This window comes from Xiphophorus hellerii, chromosome 20 (assembly GCF_003331165.1).
Source record: "Xiphophorus hellerii strain 12219 chromosome 20, Xiphophorus_hellerii-4.1, whole genome shotgun sequence".
Lineage (NCBI taxonomy): Eukaryota > Metazoa > Chordata > Actinopteri > Cyprinodontiformes > Poeciliidae > Xiphophorus > Xiphophorus hellerii.
This window is the reverse complement of record NC_045691.1, coordinates 4,959,820-4,983,536: the sequence shown is the minus strand read 5'-3', so window position 1 is coordinate 4,983,536 and position 23,717 is coordinate 4,959,820. Positions and strand designations below refer to the sequence as shown.

Sequence of the window (23,717 nt, the reverse complement as noted above, 5' to 3'; positions counted from 1 at the left end):
GGGGATACAGAACGTGTCTCCTGACACATAATTGCTTGAACAGAATAACATATCTTTGTGCTAATGGAAATTGAACCCAAGGATGAACAAGGTTTGTGGAGATCTAATATTCCCTTTCTGACATGATGGAAGATTTCTTTTGATTTATCCAGAATGTCAACATAAGGAAGAAGTGTGTTTGAAGGCTTGATGTGCGCCTCCATTTTACCCAAATGTTGTGAAAAATGGTTTCAGGACACGGGTGCAGCTGTACAAACCAGAAGGTATTTCTAACTTTTAAAACTTCTGACATGAAGTCAGGTTTATCATAATTTACCAACCCCAGTTTCCAGCTCCATCCTGTTTCCACTGACCAGACATTTGCACAATTTAACATTTCAAAAATGTATTCGCTTGACAAGAACAATCCAATTTCGAAAACAGTTATTGTTTTTGGCACTAGGACGAGGTGGTTTTGTGGTTGTATTGAAATTGGTTTATTTCACAAAACTGCAACTGAAACACTTTTTTTTGATTTTGCAAAAAACAAAAAAATGACCAGATGCTGAAGAAGACGACAAGAAGTAGTTGGAGGATCGTGGCGCAGCATGTTTTTCTAATAAATGAACAAACTTCACGTGTGATTTTAATGGAAACAGCGATTCTGAAATTGGGTTTTTTCCGACATTACCAGAATATTGACAGTTTTACGCACATTTGTAATGCAAATGCAGATACTGTTCCACTCAAACTTTTGAGAGTAGAAAATCAATGTTGCAAAGTCTATGTCTTTCAGTATACACTATGCTTGATTTTTTCCCACTTTCCTCTATATATTGCCTTTTCCTTTTATTAATTTATTTATTTGTAGGACAAGTACTCAGTTTTTAGCAACAGACACATCAAAATTAACAAGCTACAATAACTTGCACCCATTGTCTTTGGGCACAATTTCTTATCAAAAGAGGGAAACAGTTTTTTAGTGTATTGGTTTCTGCACACATCAAGGCTGAACCCTGCATCAGATTGCTTTAAAATTAAGAACACAGTATTAAGAAAAGAAATAGCCTTTGCCATGCGCTTTCTAACAGAAACTAAACATTTTTTGCAATACTGATGTATTGTATGCTATATGCTTTACTGCTAAAACAGCACCTAATGAGCTTAGTACAGAAAGAGCTAAGTCTGTTTTCTTACTTATCATATTCAGTTTTTTAATGAGGCAAACAGCTTGCACGTGTGATTTAATGTCAAACAATAAAAGGAGGACATGGTTTCAGTTGTACCAACCAGAGGGCAAACTCGGTCACTCAGATAAATTTAGTTCTGAGCAAATTATCATAACAGCAACAACAGAGTCCATTTTCCAGTGAGGTCCTACACAGATGCTCATTCATTTCTACATTTATGCATGTTTACAGTTCATGTATTTTCAGACAAGCTCAAAAAATAATCTCTTTACGAATCTGTGTTCTGTTCCGAACAACGAATGGAAATATGTCAGAGTCAACGGCTGAGCCAACAATAGGCAATAAGGCAGATGTGTCACACGACTGCCACTGCCAGATCTGTCATAGACACCATATTGCCAAAAGGCAAGGAGAGCTCACCCATGAAATTGTTCGTAGCACATCCAAAATTGCTATTTGGCATGGTATTGACTGGGAAAATGTGGCAGCATTTATGAAGCCTTCCTTTCTTATTGATCACTACTGCTGGGAAGGTGAGCCATACGTTGCTCTAATAAGAGGAGGTGAGTCCTTGTCAGACATTTTGTTTGATATTACAGTAGATATTACATTCCGAAATGGCATTTTGATAGGACATGATTTACATTTACCCAATTTTTGTCTTTTTGCAGCTTATATGATATTGCCACAGCAGTCCAGGAGCTTCCATGAGTATAAAAGTAAAATTCTGCTCAGACTTTTCTGTTGAAGTTTTCTCTTTTTTCATAGATCAGTTTATATTTTCTCACAATAAGAGGTGGGTAGTCACTAATTACTTTTACTCAGCTTCATTTTACTTTTTTACTCTTAGCCGAGTAGTTTCTTGGATCGATACTTCTTACTTCTATTTAAGTAATGCTGAAATGGTGCTACTCTTACTTGAGTTGAATTGTTTGGCACTAATCTATGTTAGTATATACAGTATATCCATCTATCTGATAAACTGTGATGGGGGTCTTATTTTAAACAGATACTTTGAAAACTCTGAAGCTAAGATGCAATAATCATAAAACTAAAAATGCTTGTAAAATAAAAAAAATTCAAAGCCTTTTCTGCAACACCAATAAAATCTATACAAGAGACATTTTAATTTTTATTGTTTGGCAATGAGGGCAGTGAAGATGCTTTGTGTGTTTTCGAAAATAAATCTCTGAAGAATCCAAGTATGATTTGGTCAGTTGAAGTAGTTTTGAGTTTAAACTTGGCAAATGTGGAAATAACTGCAAGAATCTGGGCTTTTCTCAAGTTCATAAAATTGAAGCTTTCTAGGTTAACTCCACTGAGCTCAACTGGGTAAATGTGAGAAAAGAGATTTGAAGCTACTGGCTTGGAGAGCTAATCCATCCATCCAACTGAGAGAAAGCGCTGATTCCCAAGAAAAAAACAATACAAAGCAATATTCATAATAATTTGAATGTGTTAATGATGTGGGATGGGAAAACGTGACTTTCAGATTTAAGATTTAATAAAACACAGTGTATAAATTATTATGCTTTTTGTTGTGTTTTTACAATCACCATAAGTTTACAATATTGATGTGCTGTACGCTATAAACTCCACTTTATCTATTATGCACAGAACAGAAAGGGTTACATCTGTTTCCTTATTTTCTTATGTTCAGTTTTTTAACAAGGCAAACTGCTTCCACGAGTCAGCACATCGTTAGCATTAAATGAAATATATGTAAGAATATAGCAGGAGTACTTAAAGAGAAACATTCTATTTGTTACCAGAATGGGAATAAAAACTCCTGTCCAATTTACAGTTTGCTTAGCCATTTCTCTTTAGATGTCATTTGGATTACACTTGCAGAGAGAGTTTACACAAAGGAGGATCTAAAATCTCTCACCACTTGTCTCTTGTGTTTGCATCTCCCTGCAGCTCTCTCCATGCATGCTAGCTTTTACTTTGGCCAAGGCGGCTAAAGCTGTGTGGTTTGCCAACCTTCCCAGAGGGAGCTGGCAGGAAACCCGAACACACTCTGGGGTCCTATTGACATGTCTCTTAAGTTATCGTTGGGTAGGCAGCACACAGTGGGAGCGAGAGGCTCTTGACCCAGATGATTTAGGTCTTTCATATCCATGACCAGAACCTGCCTCTGATTGCAACGCTTTCTTGTCTTGGCACTGATCCAAATAAGGTCCTCATAGACAGATGGTCATTAGATCTGATAATGGGTATCTGCAGGTTCCTGCCCAGACAAATGCCCACTGCTTTAGCAGCAATGATCATTATCAGTCAAGGACACTTTCATTGAAAGCAAGTGAGGGAATCATTAAAAAGGCTCAATATTCCCAGTTGTGACTTTTTATTACAAAGTCGGCTCAGATCTCTTTTACCTCTACTGATGCCATATATGTGTGTGGGTGTGCGTGTGTGTGTGCGTGGGTGTGTGTGTGTGTTGGGGTGCATGTGCGTGTGCGTGGGCGTGTGCGTGTGTGTGTGCATGTTCATTTTCATTACTTTTTATGTGTATGGTAACATGCCCTAGTGAGATTCACACCTGTCCTGTTTAGTATGATTTAATGAAACTTAAGTTTGAACTATAAAACCAAGATCTCAGTTCGATTAAAGTGAATTCTGGTGCTGTTCGAATGCCTATGTGAACATCAAGCGGACTGGAGACCGCTCCAGAAGCAGGGAGTGAACTATACTGCAGGGCATTCTGGGTATATAAATACAACCAAAACAAATATGCAATGAAGAATTGACTAATTATTTGACACTGGCAGAAATATACCCCGAAGAATCTGCAGATGTATCTTAAGTAAAAGTATTTACTCACGTTGGCTGAATGCAAATGCATGCCACACTTTTCAGATTTGTATTCATAAAATATTCTAACTGAGTAACATTTTGTCCCGTTTCCAGTTACTTGCTACTCCTTGTCAGTCTGTTACACAAAATCTGAACAGCTTAGAGATTTATAGCTCCGAAGTAAAAAGTTTAAGGGGAGTAAATACTTTTGCATTGGACTGCATTTCTCTTATTAGGTTTGTCAATATATTGACTTCACTGTAACACAAAAATATGTAACAGTTTTGGTGCTACTATACCAAAACTAGAATAGTAGTAAAGCAATAATTAGAGTTTGAAAATTGCTATTCTTGTTCTGATTTTCAACTTTGACATGCACCTCTTCAGCGATAAGGTTTATGTATGTGGAGCTGCTCTGGCTATAATGTCTGAAGCCACTTTGATTACAGAGTCCTGCTGGCACAGATGAATACGTGCCTGAAGGCTATTTATCGATGGGTAGGTGGTGTCATCTCATCACTTGTATTTCTGCCCTCTTTTAGTGTTCCTGATTGTGTCTGAACATGGGTTATTCATCTGCTTCGCCAGTTCGATACAGCATCAGGTCCATCTCTGCTGGAAGATTGATTCTCTGCCCTGGCAAGAAAAAAATTTGGAATTACCTTTGATAAACTTTGTGTACTCCCAGCCTGAGTTTCGATCCGTCGCAAATGAGTGTCATGAGATATTGGAAAGCAGAGAACTTTGGACTCCTATCATAATTACTGGGCTGGCATTTAATCCAATTACCAAATACTCTTGGTGTCAGCTACGGTTTCAGAAGTTTAGCTTCCTATATGCTTTTGCCTGACATGTTTCATACTGAAGAGAATTGCAGAGAATTGAAGCTGATTGCATATTTCGTGTCTTGTCACTTTAATGGCTGCATGTTTTTGAGTGATTGGCTATTGTCTGCTGCTGAGGCCTTATTATACAACACAACAGAAACTGAATGTCCGCTTGCTTTCTTGCAAGAAGTGCAAAAGGAAATTTAAATAATCCTTTAGGGAAAAAAAGAAACTCCCAAGCTGCTTCGTTTCATTAATTACTAATTAACTATTCACCTCCAGGTTTCACTCAAACCCCCAACATGTCTCCATTTAGGCTTAATTTTTTTATTTTATTTTCTTGGTAGTGTGCTGCTGCACAGTTTTCTAAAGCAAATCTGTGCCCTGCTTTTATGAGATATGTGCTTAGAAAAACGGGCAGCTGCTCCACGTTGTGACAGGAAAGAACCGCATTCACATTGAAGACATGATTAAAAATGAAATCACAAGCAATTACTTTTAAGTGCTGACGAAAAAGAGAGCCAACAGGGAAACTCAAAGCGTTTTCGATAAGTTCACTTAAAGCATGGGTTAAACGTGAAATGAAGTATTTTTGAGCCATGCATGGAATTAATTCAGGGAATTTTCTTGATGTAAATGTTTTAGATCATCTCTTTATCAGGTATCGTATCAGCTTGCTGAGTAAATCTTGATGCCTCAAGGCTAGATTTGCTTGTTTTTTTGTCAGTGCGCCCATTGAGAAGAGCGAAAAGTTGAAAGCAATTGTTCCTGAGTCTTTCCAACAAATTAATTCAAACAATGCTGAGTCATCATTTTTGTAAACCTCTTGTAATGCAAGCAAAAAGCTTTTTACATCATGAGCTTCTGAGATGCTTTGGTCATCACACTGATGATCATGTAAAACATCTACAGTTGATTATAAGTTGATTTTTCAACATGGACACTTCATTCCGTTTCACTATTCAAAATCAAGGAAGTCCAAGTGATTTTTTTCCCTTTCCAATATCCCTTCATAATACTGACTGAAGTCATGCATGAAAGTAATATTGCACAGACCAGTGAAGCCCTGCGATTACATTCTTTGTCTGTGTGCCTCCAATTGTCAGAGGTGGAAAGTGATTGACAGAATACACAATAGATTCGGAGGTTTGCTCCGTGGTGTTTAACTCGCATCGCCCTCAGACATCAAACCGCCTCTAACCTGCTTTTCTTTCATGGGGTTGAAGTTGGGAGGGAGAAACCAATTTGGTAAAACTGTGGCAGCTTTATAATTTATATACTGACACATTAGTCTGCAAATGAAGCAGTTTCTGATATGACACATTTACGCAAACTGATGTTGTGCTAATTGATGCTTAAGTTATTTGCTCTTCTTTCCCTGTGGGAATAATTATATTTGACTGCCAGTGACAGGTAAACTGTAAATTTGTAGTAGAGAAAGAAAGCATGCATTACAAAATAGATACAAGAGCTCCCCTTGCTGTCAAGTTTTTTTGACAGAGCAATCCAATAAATGCATTTAAAGTACCGTAAGTTTTAATCTCTTTTTCTGTTGGAGAGGATTTTTAATTCCTGTCTCTCTTCAACTGGAGATAATGAGATTTTTGTCACATCTTGATAACTATTTGAATGTCATGTAGGGCTGGACAATGAATCAATAACTATTGCGATAGACACATGATCAATATTAATAAATGGAATGTTCACTGAACTCAGATCCAGAACAGCAGAGAATTCTGGGAGATGTAGGTAGAGGAAAAACTTTAGCCACTCAACCTCTCACATCAATTTAAAGTTGGTTACCTAGCAACAACCTGTTGAGTAACTTGCGCCAGCAGCAGTTTAATGTTTTGCTACTTGTGCCTTATAACTGCTCAAAAAGGAAAACAGTGAAAACAATGAAAAAGTTTGGTAGTATTTCAGATATTTAATCAATAATTATTCAATAGACTGATATGAAATACTCATATAGTGATGAGTTTTCATACACATTGTTCATGTAATAAACACAGCTGCTGCAAAAAGAGGTTGAACAACAATGTGTCAGATTTTTAATCATCTTTGCTCCTCCTCCAACACTCGGAGGAGGAAGCTCGGAGGAAGCTCGGAGCAGCCCGGCCCATTTCCACTCCGCTTGACCCAATCACGACTGCAAACCCAAGGCTGGGACCTGGCAACACGGCAGCAGCTGAGCCCAGGGCGGAGGGGAGCGGGAAGAAGCAAGAAGCTGCAGGTGAAAGCAGCAGCAGTCATTAGAAGACGGGGACGGATGAGTAATGCACCCCGGGATCAATCAGGCACAAATGACCACAGGAGATCATCTTTCTCCAGCAGCAGGATCCTGCTACCCTGTCCTGCCCCTTCCCCCATTAGCCACATCACCCTGCGCCTTAAAGCCACCAGATATACAGGAGCAGACTCAGAGAGGAATGAGGGAAGATGGAAGGAGGACAGAATGTGATCAGGTGCTGTAGTAAGAGAGTTGTCAGGGACAGCAGGAGCGTATATTGATTGTTTTCGCTTTTGTATAATTGCAATTAAAGTTTGCAAGCAGGCGTATGGATCAGTTTCACAGATGTCACCCATGCAGGGATGCAAGGCAGTATTGATGGATCCTTACACATTTCCGTGTCCAGAAGGGAAAGACAGTAATAACCCCAGGCACTCAAACTGTGAGGCGGGAATACTACTAATAAAAAGCTGCTTTTTACTGACATGTAGCACCTCTACAAAGATCAGACAGAAAGATGTTAAACTGAACTGAATATTTGTGATTGAAACAGATTTAAATATTTTAAAACTTTATTGACATTCTTCTGGGAGGTACAAGAAAGAGGGATGAAAAACAATCATTTAATCAAATCATTAACATTCCCATTCATCTTCCAGTTTTGCTCAGAACTGGGAAATTTCAACTTCCCAGTCAGAAAAATCAACTGGAACGCTTTCTGAAGTCAGAATTTCCCACAGGCAAACTGGGAGCAACTCTGACTACCCCCAGTTACGACTTGTAAAGTGGACTTCAAGTTTCAATATGGTCGCTAGTCGCACCAAGAGTAGTAAGCTATGGTGGAAACATGTGTATTTTACAAGACACACATGTAAAAGTGCGTCTAAAATCAACATGAAAGTAGTGTTTGTTTATGGAAAGTAAAGCTTAAAAATTATGTTTGTAAGAGCTATTTGTGGGAGTCGCCATGTTGAAATTACAACTTCTTAGCTAGAACACTGTTACCTTGTTTTTGACATCAAATCCGAGCTCCGAGTTCCTATATTTCCCAGGTAACTGGAACGCAGCATCAGTCCTTTCTGGGTAGCCAGCCTGTCTGTCTCCAGGTGTCACTGGAAGAGGCAGGAAAAACACAAATCACCAGTTTATCATATGGTGACACAAAAACAGCACAACTATCCATATACATTAATTCACACCTTTTACAGTCAACCAAGGTTAATTAACATAACTTGCATGGCTTTGGATGGCTGGGGGAAGCCCAGAAATCAGGAGACATTACCACCCTGAGAGGGATTTGAACCCAAGACTTTGGTGTTTCGAGGGAACTTACCCCAAACTAATTAGTTTAAATTTAAATATTACATTTTAAATTCACTGAATATATTTTTTCAGTAAAGAAAGAAAGAGAACTCTGAAAAGCAGACTGGTTCCCTGATGACATGTCAGGGAGTCTCCATCTTTTGTTTTCTTTTTCAAACATTTTTGAATTAAAGGAAGAAAAAAAACCTTGAAATGATTCTGTTATAGAAGTTGGCGGTGTTTGATTTAAAGAGACATTAACCTCTATTTGAAGACACATTAAAATAGAATTAATTTGGATTTCCATGTGAACTGAGACCGATAGGGCTTCACCTCCAGTACACTCCTGTAATTGGTTGCATAGATTTCCATTAAATCTGGTTTGCGGAGTCCTTTGATTTAGACTAAAAGCTACATTTTATCAAAGTTATGTTCGCAGTACTTTTTAAACAAAGCTAAATTAGAAATAATCCACAGGGTCGTGACGCTACATTAAATCTTAGCATAGCTACAGAGTCATTACGCTGCTTTCTGATGGCAGCATAATGATAATAGATTGGAAGTAGAGAGTTAATGGTAAACAGAAAAGATGAGCATGTGGATCATACTCCTGTCCAAATCCCAAGATACATTTTAAAAGCCAGGACTTTTTCCTAAGTGAAAGCGAGAAAAATGAGGAGAATTTACCATTTTACTAAGAACTGTCATCTTTAAAAAAAAACTATTCACACTTTAAATGTCAGTTTGATGAAACATCACAAGGATATCTTCAGTCACATCAAAGATGCTAAAAATATAAAAAAAATTAAAACTCAGTGACATCAGGACCAAAACAACTTTGCATTTCATGAAGGAAATAAATAGATTAGCTGAGTTTGATGTTGAGAAAGTGGCTAAATAATAACTGTTGATTTCAGATTCAAAGCAAACAGCATGAATAAAAGAGGCGACATTATGTCACTTTGATTTGTATAAACATAAAGATAACGTTGTGCTCTACCTTGGGTGTGATAATGGTCATGGCTGCCTGGTTGTTATTGCTCCCTTGGTTCAGTAAATTACTCTGAAAGTGATCCAGCACAGTTTGCAGCTATAAACTCAAAGGCATTTTCTTTGGTGACAGTCCAACACAGTGTAATGAAGAACTTGGAAGTGGAAGAAAAAGGAACTGCTGCTTTAAAAAGGAGTGACACAGTTGGTAGCACTGTTCCCTTGCAGCAAGGGGGTTATGGGTTTGAATCCTGACCTCAAGTTTTACTGAACGCAGTTTGCATGTTTTCCCAATGAATATTTGGGTTCTCTCTACCATAAAGTCCAGAAATCATGACTGCTAGGTTATTTTGACTCTTAGGCACCAGCATGTCTGAAACTCAAGTCAAACAGGTAACAAAATAGATGAATGGTTTAATTTCTTTTTACAAAGAACACCTCTGAAAAGAGCGACGCTCGCATTTAGATTCATCTACATTTACTGTGACACTCCTGAGTAAAGCCCAGGGTAAGAAACTGCCTTCAAAAATCACCTACTTGGTAAATAAAGTCCATCCATGTGTAATTTCATCTCACTTTAATCAAGCTGTTCTTTGGAGGCTTGTGAGGTATTATTGCTACAGAACAAACAGCATTATTAAGAGAACACAAAATTGTAGAGACGTTTAAGCAAGAATTAGGTTCTTAAAGCAGCAGTTCATGTAAAATCAACTTTTTATAGTTTTACATCATGTTATTAATGTTATTTCCTCATCAAAAATATAGCTGAAGTGTTGCCTTGAGTTTTTCTTTCCATGCATGTTTGAGAAACAGTTGACTCTCCATGACAACCATTCAGTTGTGCAAAACGCCTGGGGGAACATAGCTCCGCCTTGGAGACGAAGCTCCTCCCCCCACCCAGCTCCTTCAGACTAGCCAGCAGCAATTAGCAAACACCCGGTGGAACCGTTGAGCTCATTATTTGAGCTACTCCTCAGTGAAATGCTGATTAAAAATGTTGTTAAAGAGGAGCTTTGTTGTGATGACTTCCTGAAGGCGGAGTTTCAGAAAGAGCAGAATTTTTTAAAGAGATAGAGGCCCAGTTTCATGACATTAGATTATGTAACCAAATTTATTTTAAGTTATATTGGATATCTCCATGACATTTTTATAATAACTGAAGGTAACAGTTACTTGACTGTGCTATAAAATGGCAACCATAATACTGCACTGGCCCTTTAAACAAAATTCCTTATCATGAGACATGGAGCACTGATCAATCCATCACGCTGTGAAGATTCTCCAACAGGGATGTAGATGCTGGTCAATGCTGACCAATGATGGAGCACAAACAAAGCTTGTTAAAGGCTGCCGTAGATGTGGGGGTTAAGGTGACAAACGCCCTAAAACATTCAGCCAGAGCTACAGAGGGATGATCCATAGCAAAGTATATTCATTAGAACGGTCCAGTCAAAGTCACCATCTAAAAAATGTTAGTTTCTGACATTTTAAGCATTGGGGGAAAGCTGTTATTTTACACTAAAATACAAAAGTTGTTGTTTGGGACACTGAAGATATTTTTATTATTAATAGCCTCTTCCTGAACTAATAACACTCCACGTGTTTTGCACTTTGTGCTTGTTGAAAGTGGGATTACAGCATTTACCATTATCTCATATTTATTGTTCTGTGTGGAGCCATTTTGTCTGCATGTTTTGTTTTGTTTTTAATGAACCACAGAGGTTTTGATAAAAGGACTGAGTGCTGCAAAGCAATGCAGCTAATCCTCCTGTGAAAGCTTCACTTTAAACATTATTGTTTTCTTAGAAAATCCAAAGCAATTATGTGATATTGGCTCCAGGAAAAATAAAATCAGAGGCTGCAGTATGACAGAGTCAAAAATATAATTCAAACACCAATAACTTCATGTTGACATGGAGACAGAAAAGTACATGTTCAATTTTGTACAACAATCATTTTAACTAATCTTTTCTGTCATAATTATAACTATAATTATGAGAGGCTACTATTCTACTTGACTTTTACATAAATACCTGGAAAACTTGCCGAGTAAATGCAACCAGTTAAAACTGTTTGAAATAGTTGACAACAAAATGCTAGTAACCTGCACGTTACTAGTAACCTGCTAGTAACCTGCACATTTGACAGGTTTATAAGAATATTTCACCTAAATTTTATTTTAAAAAACTGCTTTACATGTTCAACTGATGAAACAAGTAGTGATTTCCAGATTTATTGCCACCTGCTGGTGATGATGCTTAAAAAATATATATTAAAAAAATAGATATTTTTATTGCAGTAGAAGTTCTTCAATAGAGATTTTTTTTTATTATATTTGCCACAGTATCAGTTTCATTAATGATATGGAAAGTTCAGGTGAGCAACACCTTTCCTTTAGTCTTTATCTGACACATTTGTGAGTCCAGAGTCGGAACAAAACACAGATAAGAGTTAGGGAAGAGCAGGTAGAAAGTTTTGTAATAGGACAACAGGAAACTTACAAAATGAGCGTGGAAGAAGAAACCTGCAAAGAACAACAAAAACCAGGAATCTAGCATGTTGAGACAGGAGTGGAAAATGACACTGGATCCAGGTGAACTTAATCAGAGGAATGTAGAGCAGCTGTGGAGGAGAGAAAAACAAGGAAACTGATGGAAGGTGAATAATGAACACAAACGGAGCTGAAGTAGACACCAAATAAACTACCCACTGAAGGAAAAATGGCAATTATCTAGGAAAATAAATCAAAACGCACAGAAAACAAAAAAAAAAATAATAATAACTTGGAAATCACCACAAGGAATTAAGCTATATGGCAAAACCCTAGTGACAATAATAACTGAATATGGCAAGACCTTTCCAACATTAATAAAGAACTCTGAAATAATCAAAACACAGATATAAAAACCAAAAACCCAAACATGACAAAGTTCAAACTCTCTAAACAACCTGTAAAATTATGTACAAAAAATCTCATGTAAATAAAATACGATCTTTCTCAGTGGAAGATGTTCCTACTGCAATAAAATCTTTTACGTTTTTGTTTTATGTACATGTTTATCAGGTTCTTGATTCTTTTTTGTTGTAATATCTCAACTTAGGAAGTTTAAAATCTAAGTCCATCATTTTTAATACAGCTGGCATTATTAACATGTACTCTGCCATAACCCTTAACTTTCTATCACAGGCCCAATCAGAGCGTCCCAATGATTTCTTTGGAACCTCAATTTCCTGACAGTGTGTGTAAGACAACTTTGTGGGAACCAAATCGACTGTTCGCTAATGAGAGGAAGCTATATCAAGAACCAACATCTTTAATTAACACATCCCCAGCACTTCCTGTCTTTGATCTCGCCGTTTGATTTATGCCTCTGTGAGAGAAGGTTGGTGGAGGGCTCCACGAGAAGTTGGGAATGGAAATGAAGACGTGCAATGAGAAAATGATGAAACCGCGGTGCTCCCGTTGTTCGGAAAGTCTCGCAGCATTAGGACCTTTCCCTTTGTGTAAAGGGCCAGCTCAATTACAAGCCAGCATAGCTATCTCCTCAATAGCCTGATAAGGCAATAATCCCAAATCCATGCCATTTTAATGACTTCCTGTCTAATTAAGAACTGCTTTACAAAAGATGGACACATCTGAGGCCGTCCTTTTGTACAGGAGCCTATTGTTGGAAATATCAGTGTGACCAGCGATGTGAACTATGTTAAGAAGCAATAATATTTTTCTGTAACATTTAATTCTAGAATGTGTTATGTGATCCTTTTGTTTGTGAAATGTTTGTTACCTTTGGGTGTGTCCTTGTAGCGGCCATCTTGGAACCTACCAAAGAGGAGGCCCGCCTCAAACCCAGCTCTTTTATAGAAAGGCCATGTTTGCCGGACTTTGATTGGCTGGGCAGTTAATTGAGAAGGTGGGGACAACAGTATATAAGAGGGACTGTTGGCTGAGCCAAAAGGGGGGGAAAGAAAGCCTGAGAAGAGTCATTTTGTCTGTCTGTGAGCCATGCTGTGCTAAAGGAGGCCTAATAACCACCTTTGTTTATGCTACAGCCCAACTTTGAGGAGTTTTTTCTTCCACACCACACTCTCAGTGTAACAGTGGTGTCAGAAGTGGGATGGTTTACGCCTGTGAATGAAGGAAGACGACAGGCTAAATGAGAGGAGTAGGACGTGGAAGAACTCGTGGGACAAAGAAAAGCCCCCTTTCTGAGATGGAAGAAGGACATAGCGGAGGACCAGCAGAGCCGGATTCATTACCTGAAGGAGCCATGGCTGGTGAAGACATTTTTGAACCGGTTGTGCGGCCTAAGCAGACTACAGTTGGTGCTGTGAGTAAAGAACATTCTGAATCTGACATCTTTGATGAAATAAGAGAATTTATGCGACGTTCTAAACGTACAGAAGCAATACTGTTTGATCAGATTAAACAGTTGCGCAGTAACATGCCAAAACTGCGAAGTGATGTTTATGCTGAACATGAGCTGTCTATCGAGACTGGCATTTCTACAGAAGCAGCTTTCCCAAAGCGAGAGACTAGGACACTGTCTCAGCTGTCTGCAACAGAGGAAGACCAAGGAGCCTCTGATTACCAAGCTGAACCTCATTCTCCATCTCAGCCCCAGCGGCATATAGCACAAGGAGCTCCAGCACAAAGAGTGGAACCAACCCGTGGAGGTGATCCGAGAATACCTGACTTTAAGGAGGGTGAGGATCCTGAAAGTTTTTTCATACGTTTTGAACGCATTGCTAAAACATGGGGATGGCAACCAGCTGATTGGGCTGCTAGAGTGGTCACATTATTGACTGGAAAAGCCCTTGAGGCATATGCTGGAATGGATGAGGACCAGTCTGACTCTTATGACGCTATTAAAGCTGCTGTGTTGTCTAAGTTTAATGTAACAGAAGAGACCTACAGATTCCGGTTTCGAAGCATCAGTGTTCCAGTGGGAGAGAGTGTACGTGAAACCTATGGTCGGATAAAGGGACTCTACAGGCGATGGATGCGGCCTGACAGTCGGAGTAAAGAAGAGATTGGGGAAACAATCATTTTGGAGCAGTATCTTCGTGTGCTTCAACCAGACGTCCGCACATGGGTGAAGGAGAACAATCCAAAGACTGGAGAAGAAGCGGCAGACCTGGCTGAACGTTACCTGGCTGCTCACAGAGAACCTTTTAAGTCAAGAGAGACTGAGAGACCAAGGTCTATGGAGGTAAAACCTCCAGGTGCAACTAATGCTGACAATTTGGACAAGAGGGGTGGTAAGAAGTATACACAGTCTGGACTAAAGTATGGTCTCATTTGTTACTATTGTCAGCAGCCTGGTCACAAAGCTTCTTTATGTCCATTAAGAAAAAGTAAGTCAGTAGAGTTATGTGTGGTACCTTCCAAAGAACATAATTATGAACTTTCTGATGACGTGATTCCACATAAACATGTAGTTGATGTGGTGATAAATGGCAAAGCTGTAAAAGCTCTTGCAGACACAGGTAGCTCACAAACTCTGGTGAAATCATCTTTGTTGAGTAATGTACTGCCTAACTTTAACAAACCGGTAAACATTACTTGTGTTCATGGATGTCAGAAAGAGTATCCAACTGCTGATGTCACTATTAATGTTAAAGGACATGTTTTTATGTTGACTGTTGGAGTTTTGAATCAGTTAGCATATGATGTTATCCTAGGAGAAGATTTACCAATCCTAGACAGTTTGGTTCAAGAAAACTCGGTGGCTTATTCCTGTGCTGTCACCACACGTTCCATGAAAAAGGGTTTAGAACCTCTGCCAGATGTAGATGATGATCTGTATGAAGTAGGAAATAAAATCAGGAAATCAAAACGACAGCGTAGACAGGAGAAAAATAGGAACAAAAGCAGGTCAAAACACCCTGAACCTGCATTGCCATTAACTCCATGTATTGATTTCCAGTGGAAAATTCCTAATAACTTTAAAGAGAGACAAGAAAACGATCCATCTTTGAAACCTCTCTTTAATAAAGCACATAAAGATGGTGGAAAAGAGAGTGCTGCTGAGTTTAAAAGTTTAGCAGGAGAGCCTTTCATTATAAGGGATAAACTTTTGTATCTAGCAGACATTGATGAACCCAGACTTGTTGTGCCAAAAGAATACCGTTCAGTAATTCTGCATTTGGGTCACACTATACCATGGTCAGGGCACTTAGGACAGGCAAAAACTTATAATCGTGTTGCCCAACGTTTTTATTGGCCAGGATTATATAAAGATGTAGTTGAATACTGCAAAACATGTCATGACTGTCAGTTGGTGGCCCCTACTAAAGTTTCAGACCGTGCCCAGTTGCAGACATTACCTATAATGAGTGTTCCTTACGAGAGAATCGCCATGGATATCATAGGTCCTTTACCTAAGAGCAGTAATGGCTATAAATATGCATTAGTCATCTGTGATTATGCAACCAGATATCCAGGTGTTTATCCATTACGTTCTCTGCAGGTTAAACACATTGTTCGGTGTTTAGTGGACCTTTTCTCCAGAGTTGGTATCCCAAAGGAGATTCTGACAGATCAGGGTACCAATTTCATGTCACAAGTGATGAAAACTCTTTATGATCAACTGGGTGTAAAAGGTATTCGTACTACTCCATACCATCCAGAAACTGATGGTTTGGTAGAACGATTTAATGGTACATTAAAGCAAATGTTGAGAAAGTTTATTGATGATGCTGGCAAAAACTGGGATAAATGGTTGCCTTTCCTTTTGTTTGCTTACAGAGAAGTACCACAAGCCTCAACTGGTTTTTTCTCCTTTTGAGTTGCTTTATGGAAGACAGGTTAGAGGCCCTTTGGATATGCTGAAGGAGAACTGGGTGGCTGGAGTGGCATCAGGGTCCAGTGAAGCGGCTTCACCAACAAACATCATCTCCTACATACTTCAGATGAGAGACAACCTGGAAAAGTACAGAGAACAAGTTAAAGATCATATGGAGAAGGCTCAACATAAGCAAAAGGTATGGTACGACAGACGTGCCCGTGAAAGAGAGCTGAAGACGGGCCAGAAAGTCTTAGTACTCTTGCCCAGTGGGCCAAGTAAGTTGCTTGCTAAATGGCAAGGACCCTACACTGTGGTTAGAAGAGCAGGACCAGGACTTATGAAATTATCTGTCCAGAAAAAACAAAAGTCAAAGCAACTGCTTCATGTAAATCTATTAAAGGAGTATCATGAAAGAAATGTTCCAGAAATGGATGTGAAGCAGATCCTGATGGTACAAGATGTTCAGCCAGAAGATAGTGCTGTGTTGAAAGATGGGGAAGCTGAAATGAGTCCATGCAGAGAATTGACCAAATCTGAAAAGGCTCCTAAGCATCTGACTCCTGATCAGTGGCAACAGCTGGGTGAGTTGGTGAGAGTAAACGTCTTTCCATCCCTGTTGCAGATGTACCTGCGGGACTGAAATATAACACACAAATAACTTTGAAAGATACAACACCTGTTCGTCTAAGCCTTACCGGATTCCAGAAAGAATGATGGATCCACTGAAAAAAGAGGTCCAGATGATGCTGGAAATGGGAGTTATAGAGCCATCAAGAAGTGAGTGGTCAAATCCCATTGTGTTGGTTCCTAAAAAAGACTCAAATCAACTACGTTTTGTTCTGACTTAAGAAGTTAAACAGCATTTCCTGTTTTGATTCTTATCCCATGCCACGCATTGACGAGCTACTGGAAAGACTGGGGAAAGCCAAATACATCACAACATTAGATTATGTAAGGGTTACTGGCAAGTGCCTTTAGATCCATCCTGTAAGGAATACACAGCCTTTCAGATTCCAGGAATGGGTTTATTTCATTACACGGTTCTACCATTTGGTCTTCATGGAGCACCAGCTACCTTTCAAAGGTTGATGGACATTATTCTTAGTGACTGTTCCACGTTTGCTGCCGCCTACCTGGATGATGTTGTGATCTACAGTGAGTTAAGTAGTTTTTTTTTTTCTTTGAGAAAAAGTAAAAAATAATCTAGTAATCCATGTTATTTATTACTCAATGTCAGAGAGGTTAGAACAAAGTGGAAATCCCCTGTTAGACTAACATCTCTCCAGGTTGCAATGTAGGTGCTCACTTTGTCTTTAAATGTTTATATTTCAGCAGTTTTAACTAATATTTCATGCTTAATCTCATGAATGTTTGGATGTTTCAAGCATAAAAACACCTAGCTAATCTGTCAGAAGCATTAAGAGTTGTGTGCTTCTGACAGGACATTTATAAGCTTTTCCGTTAGGTTTGTTAGTCTTTACTGCCCTCTAGTGTTGGAATTTAACACTGTTACATTAACAAGCACATACCCAGAAAGTGGAAAATTTGAAATGAGAGGATTTTAGTAATTTAACATGAAATAAATTGATTGTAAAACAAATAAAATCAATACATTTAGTTTTCAGTTCTGGAGGTTCACATGTTGCATTTCTTGTTTATTTTGCCAGAATTGAACTAACTGTGAAACTTGTTCCTATAAAATGTTTTACACTTTTGTATTGCTAAACATCTAATCACAAACTTGTATACTATTTGAATCTTAGATTATTTTTGTTCACACATGCAAAGTAAGTAAATGCACAGTCACAGCTGCTATTTCTCCAGTATCTTTGAGAGGGACATATTACTTTAAACTGAAACCATGACAAACACACTGACACATCGACCACTGAAAGATAGAATATATTTAGAAATATCCATAACCTTGGTGTCTCTGTAATTTTAGAACTGGAACTTTATCTGTTTGATATTTTCCATCACTGACCTAATCAAGAGGCATGTTCCATTGGACTACATGAAACGGTGTGTGAGACAAACCACAGGTGTATGACTTTCCACTCCAGGTCAAGGTCTGGTTTGTGTATAAAAGACGATAGAAGCATTCGCTCCTTGCAGAATTGTTCTGACTTGACGCAAACATGTTCAGGATTCTGGTGTTGACATGTCTCGCTGCCTTGGGTAAGAACAAAGAAGCATGTACACTGAAAAAGAAATAAAAATACTCTAATTTGTTGCAGCTAATTTTATTAGTTTTGCTCAATTATATACTGTTTGTATGAAATCATTACTTTAAGTAAGCAGTAACTTCTATCTACCAGCTACATCATTTCTTGCTAGCTCTTACTGTTTTTGAAATTATGGAAGAATTTTTGTGTCAAAATCAAGTTGTTTTTGTGTTTTGAACCAGCGGTGGCTGAGCTGGAGCATGAGCCCAAGTACCTGGAAGACAGCGTGCAGAGAGTTATTGGAGGATCGGTTGCCAAACCTAACTCCTGGCCCTGGCAGGTAACACACCGCTGACGCCACTAGTTATATTTAATGTGTCTGATTTAAAATGGAAATCAAATGTGATCAAAACAAAATTACAAAAAACTTGAATTATTAAAGCCTGCGTTCATTCTCTTTTCAGATCTCTCTTCAGTACCAGTCTGGCAGCTCCTGGTACCACACCTGTGGAGGAAGCCTGGTCCGTACTGGCTGGGTGATGACCGCTGCTCACTGTGTGGACAGGTAGCGTAAAGAGTAAATAGTCTTACCATGAAAATGTTCATGGTTTTGTGCTTATGCTTTTATTTGTGCTTATACAATCCAGTTTGTATAAGAAACTGTCATTTATTTAGCTGTCTTAAAATGTCTCCAGCTTGATTAACTTCTCACAACTTCAGAAAGTGTAAATAACAATTAAAGCTTAAGTTAATTCATTAACTATGATATCTCATAAGAAATATTTCTTTCATTGCATACTTTAAAATGTTATGAGTTAGTACTGCTCAGAATACCACTGACTATGTTTAATAAACTTCCAAGGTGCATACAAAAATTGTTTGAAACAATATAAAAACTATGAAATAGGAGAGAAGGATTTATTTTAAAAAAGCTAAAGCTCAAGACAAATATTAAAAACAATTTTACTACAGTTAGATTCAGGTACAGGAATAATTGTTGCGAGGAGTTAAAACTATTGATTTTTTTATCTTTAAATATAAGAAAATGTATAAAATAATTGATACGGTTTTCTATTACTGAATGAACTTGTTTTGTTGTGTTTTTTTCAGCATCATGTGTTCTTTCTTTTTTTGACTTGTGTATGGAAAAATTTTAAATGACTAAACATAAAGCTATCCTGACTACTTTATTACTGTTTCTGTGTTTTGTAGTCCAAGAAACTTCCGTGTGGTTCTTGGTGAGCATGACCTGTACGTCAACGGAGGAACTGAGCAGGTCATCAGTGTGAGCGATATTTACATCCACCCCAACTGGAATTCAAACAGTGTCGCTAATGGGTGAGAAATGTCTTTAACAGTTATAACATAAGAAAACGTTTGATTCTGAGCTCACTGGGGGCTGAATGTGACTCTTTTAGTCTAAGCTTCAATCAAACAGGTTTTTGTAAAGCGTCTGGGATCCATGCCAATAGTTTTGCTTTCTGTATTTCAGATATGACATTGCTCTGTTGAGACTGTCCTCCAGCGCCTCCCTGAACAGCTACGTTCAGCTCGCCTCTCTGCCCCCCGCCGACCAGATTCTGCCTCACAACAACCTTTGCTACATCACTGGATGGGGACGCACCTCCAGTCAGTGCCATTGCACAATTATTTCCTATTCTTTATGCTAAAGCTAAATGCATCATGTTCCTTTTGATCAGCTGGTGGAAGCCTGTCTGATCAGCTGAAGGAGGCCTACCTCCCTGTGGTGGACTTACAATACCTGCTCCAGCGGAGGCTGGTGGGGCAGCACCGTGAAGACCACCATGGTGTGCGCTGGAGGTTATGATGAGGCTGGATGCAATGTGAGTCTGTTTCCTTTTTTTCTCTCATTTTTATTAATACATTTTGACTTATAGTTTGACATATCAGGCTAAATAGATACAAGTGGTACTTTTTAAATAAGTGCTGTCAATAAATTAAAAAATGCAATTTAATTAATCACACTCTGGTGCTGTGATTAATCACTATGCAAGTTTGAAGTATAAATATGCACAATTTCAAAAAATGTTTAGGAAAATGTTTCATTGTCGCAAACCAAATATGTCTGAAGACGCTCAGTTTTCCAGGTTTTTACATTCAGGAATGTTTAAAGGAAGTAATTTCATTTCAAACGTTAACAACAACAGAAATAAGATGAAAAAGTCAAAACAAAAACAATTATGCTTCTATGCAGTCCTTGTATAATTGTCTTCAAGGAACTAAAGTAATTGATAAAAAGTTATAAATATTTTTATCAAACTTTTTCTAGTTTTTCAAAAAAGACATGCCATCTTTCAGCCAGTTGCTGGGGGTGAGCCGTTTCCAGGACATTAAATTCTGTCATGCCAATAATAAGCTAAAGCTTAAGATTTACAATGGACTCCTCAGGAATACCACAAATGGACACTAGAGGGCAGCTGTCATATTTGTCACAGCTCAGAAACACTGGGATTGATTTCTCATAATGTCTTTTAGCTTTACATGGGCAAGTTTTTTGAATTTGAGGTTCTGGGAGCCTGGACTCCATCAAACTTCAACCTTTCTGTTTTTTAACTCTCAGGGTGACTCTGGAGGCCCTCTGAACTGCCAGGTTAATGGTAATTACTACGTGCACGGCATTGCCAGCTTCGTGTCTGGTCTGGGCTGCGACACCTATCAGAAACCCACCGTCTTCACCCGCGTGTCTGCTTACATCAGCTGGATGGACTCAGTAAGTGTTAACCATCCAAACTCTCAGTGTTTTTACCATAATTATTAATGACTCAAATGACTCAAAATGATGGACTCCTAATGAGCTTTTACTTTTTCTTTTTTCCCCCCAGATCATAGGTTAGGTGTTGCAGAATGCTAAGGTGCAAGACTGAGTTTGATTATGTTGGCATCTAAAGAAAAAACTATTGCATTCATCTCATTCTCCACAATTATTAAAATATCACCATAAACTTTGTGTGAAGGCTCGTTTTTTATATAAACAGCAAGCAAATTTATGTACCTCACCAGGGTAAAAAAAAAAAAGAAAAACAGTGGCCTGCAAATGTATTAATACCACTCTGCCTTTTTTTTTTTTTTGTATTTTGTCCTATTAGCAATCAACAACCACTCAGGGTAAAAAACTTATTGCAGGAGTCACTGTGGAGTTTCTTGGGACGTTTATTTACACTCTACCTTTCATGCACTCTGAAATTAAACATGCCTTTCTGTTTCACAGACTGGTATGCAACTGTTGCTGCCAGGTGGTAAATAAATCTCTCATTACACACAATGCATCAAAGTAAATTAGTCTCATACGGTAAGATGTTATTTTATCAAAAGAAATGTTGGACTGGAAGTTGCCTTCTAATGTAGAGGAGTGAAAATATGGCAAATTACAAAAACAAATCATCACACTTGGCTTTGTTTAGGCCAACGTTTGAAGGATCTTGGCTCACCTGCTTCTTTTTTTTTTACGTTTTAAACACCAGTTCCATATTCACAAAAACCTCTCGGAAAACCCTCGACTCTCACGGCGAACCGATATGAAAGTTTCCTTTAATCCTGAATACTTGTTTCTTATCAGCCTAGCTGCTTAAAGCACAACATCATCTTTCCAATTCTTGAATTCCTTTCTGACTTTTCAGGTCAGAGTGACGCAGCACTTTGCACACATCCATTTCCTTCTGATAAAAACATGCCTCACTGCAAAACAGTACTAGCTGCGTTTCCATTACAAATGTGTGAAAAACTTTGTCAATGTTTCATTAAAGTTAAAAAAAAAGCACAATTTCGCAATTGCAATGTTTCATTAAGAAAAAATATAATTAAAATCACACATAAATAAGTTTAATGTGAAAATCCAGTAAAAACATGCCACAGTATCATCCTCCCTGCTGTTTTCTTCTTCATGCCAGTGGCAGCATGCGGTCGTTGATTACGTGACTCGCATGAGGCAAAAAAAGTGTTTGCATTGCAGTATTGTGAAATAAACTAACTTTAATATGGCCCAAAAAAAAAAAAAAAAACACTTCAACCTACTGCAAGAACTTTTTATTGACAACTGAGGTTTTTTTCCCCAAAAATCGATGTTTCAATTAAGCACAATTATTTTTGAAATGTTAAATTGCGCAACTATACAGTGAAGGGAAATGCAGCTACTGTAACCGAATTGAATGGGTTCATTTTCTCTGTCAATACAGGAGCTAAATTGTAAACAAACAAATCTTACTGTCAGTTTAGTGAACAAACAACTCAGGACAAAAACAAATGCAGCACATGACAATATAAACAAAATGTCCTCTTATGTAAATAAATTGAACTTGTAGAGTCATGGTCTCTAATGCGGAGACCATATTATAAATTTATAGCCTTTATTGCACATATATAAGAAGTTATGGCAACAGCTGGAAGAGGCGATATATATCCAGGATGTGAAGTCCTGTGAATTAATACTTGCTCACGGCGTCAGGCGGTGTACAGCATCATGAAGTTATGAAGAATATTACATTCTCAGAATACCAAAAATATTAAAAGTTGATTGTAAATTGAATAATCATACTGGATCCTGTCACTAAAAAAAATCAATAATTAAATTATTAATATTGACACTCAAAATTGGTTAAGTGACACAGAGAATTGTGATGGGGTTGATTAGATCTACTGGATAAAGATCGTCTCTTCCTCTACAAAGGTAAACCTGTGGGTAATTTGGATTTTCTGTGTTCCTTAGTTAACTTTAGGGAAAGTTTGGAAAAGAGGAAGAGAAATAAAATCTAAGCGAGTTATAATGAAACCACTGATTGTGTGGTCCTCTAACAGTGCTGTATCGTCTCTGTGCGAAATGGGATGCGGAGCTTAGTGGGCACGGTTCCCATGGCAGCGTTTCTCTGGTGCTGCCAGCAGGGATTATCTGGAATATCATCCTCACAAAAAGGATGTTTCTCTCCTGCCACTAACCAGGAATTTTAATGCATTTTCAAAAATCTCAAGAGGATAGTATCTGAAAATAAGGTTATTTAGTTCAATCTAAATAATCTAATAACAATAATAATAATCTCATAATAATGCATTATTATTATGAAGGCATTTTCGTCAGACTTGGTCCAAATAGTAAAATGATCACACCTGTGTATGAATAGGAATGCTCAAGGTCAGTGTTTTTTTTCGTTCCTCACATCAACAGTTCAAATTAACATTACAGAAAACTTCAAAAACATATCTGAAAAACTCTTTGTGTTGCCAATGTCCTCATCACAGGACAATTTCCGGTCTTGTTGCTATGCACGGCAAACATGTTAATTTTCTGTTTTCTAAACCAACCAGGAGGTCACGTGACTCACACCATCAAAAGCACGCACGTTTTATTAGCCATATTGCCCAATATCAAACAAAAAATATGAAAATTCCCCTTACTTTAAATAAACTAACAAAAGCAGGAAACCCCATGAAGGGCGGGT

The 23,717-nt window shown here is 38.1% G+C and overlaps 1 pseudogene; it reads left to right on the top strand.

The window, feature by feature from the left end:
- The first annotated feature begins 18,152 nt into the window (after positions 1-18,152).
- On the top strand, positions 18,153-21,230 carry LOC116709848 (elastase-1-like; annotated as a pseudogene).
- Positions 21,231-23,717: the final 2,487 nt, after the last annotated feature.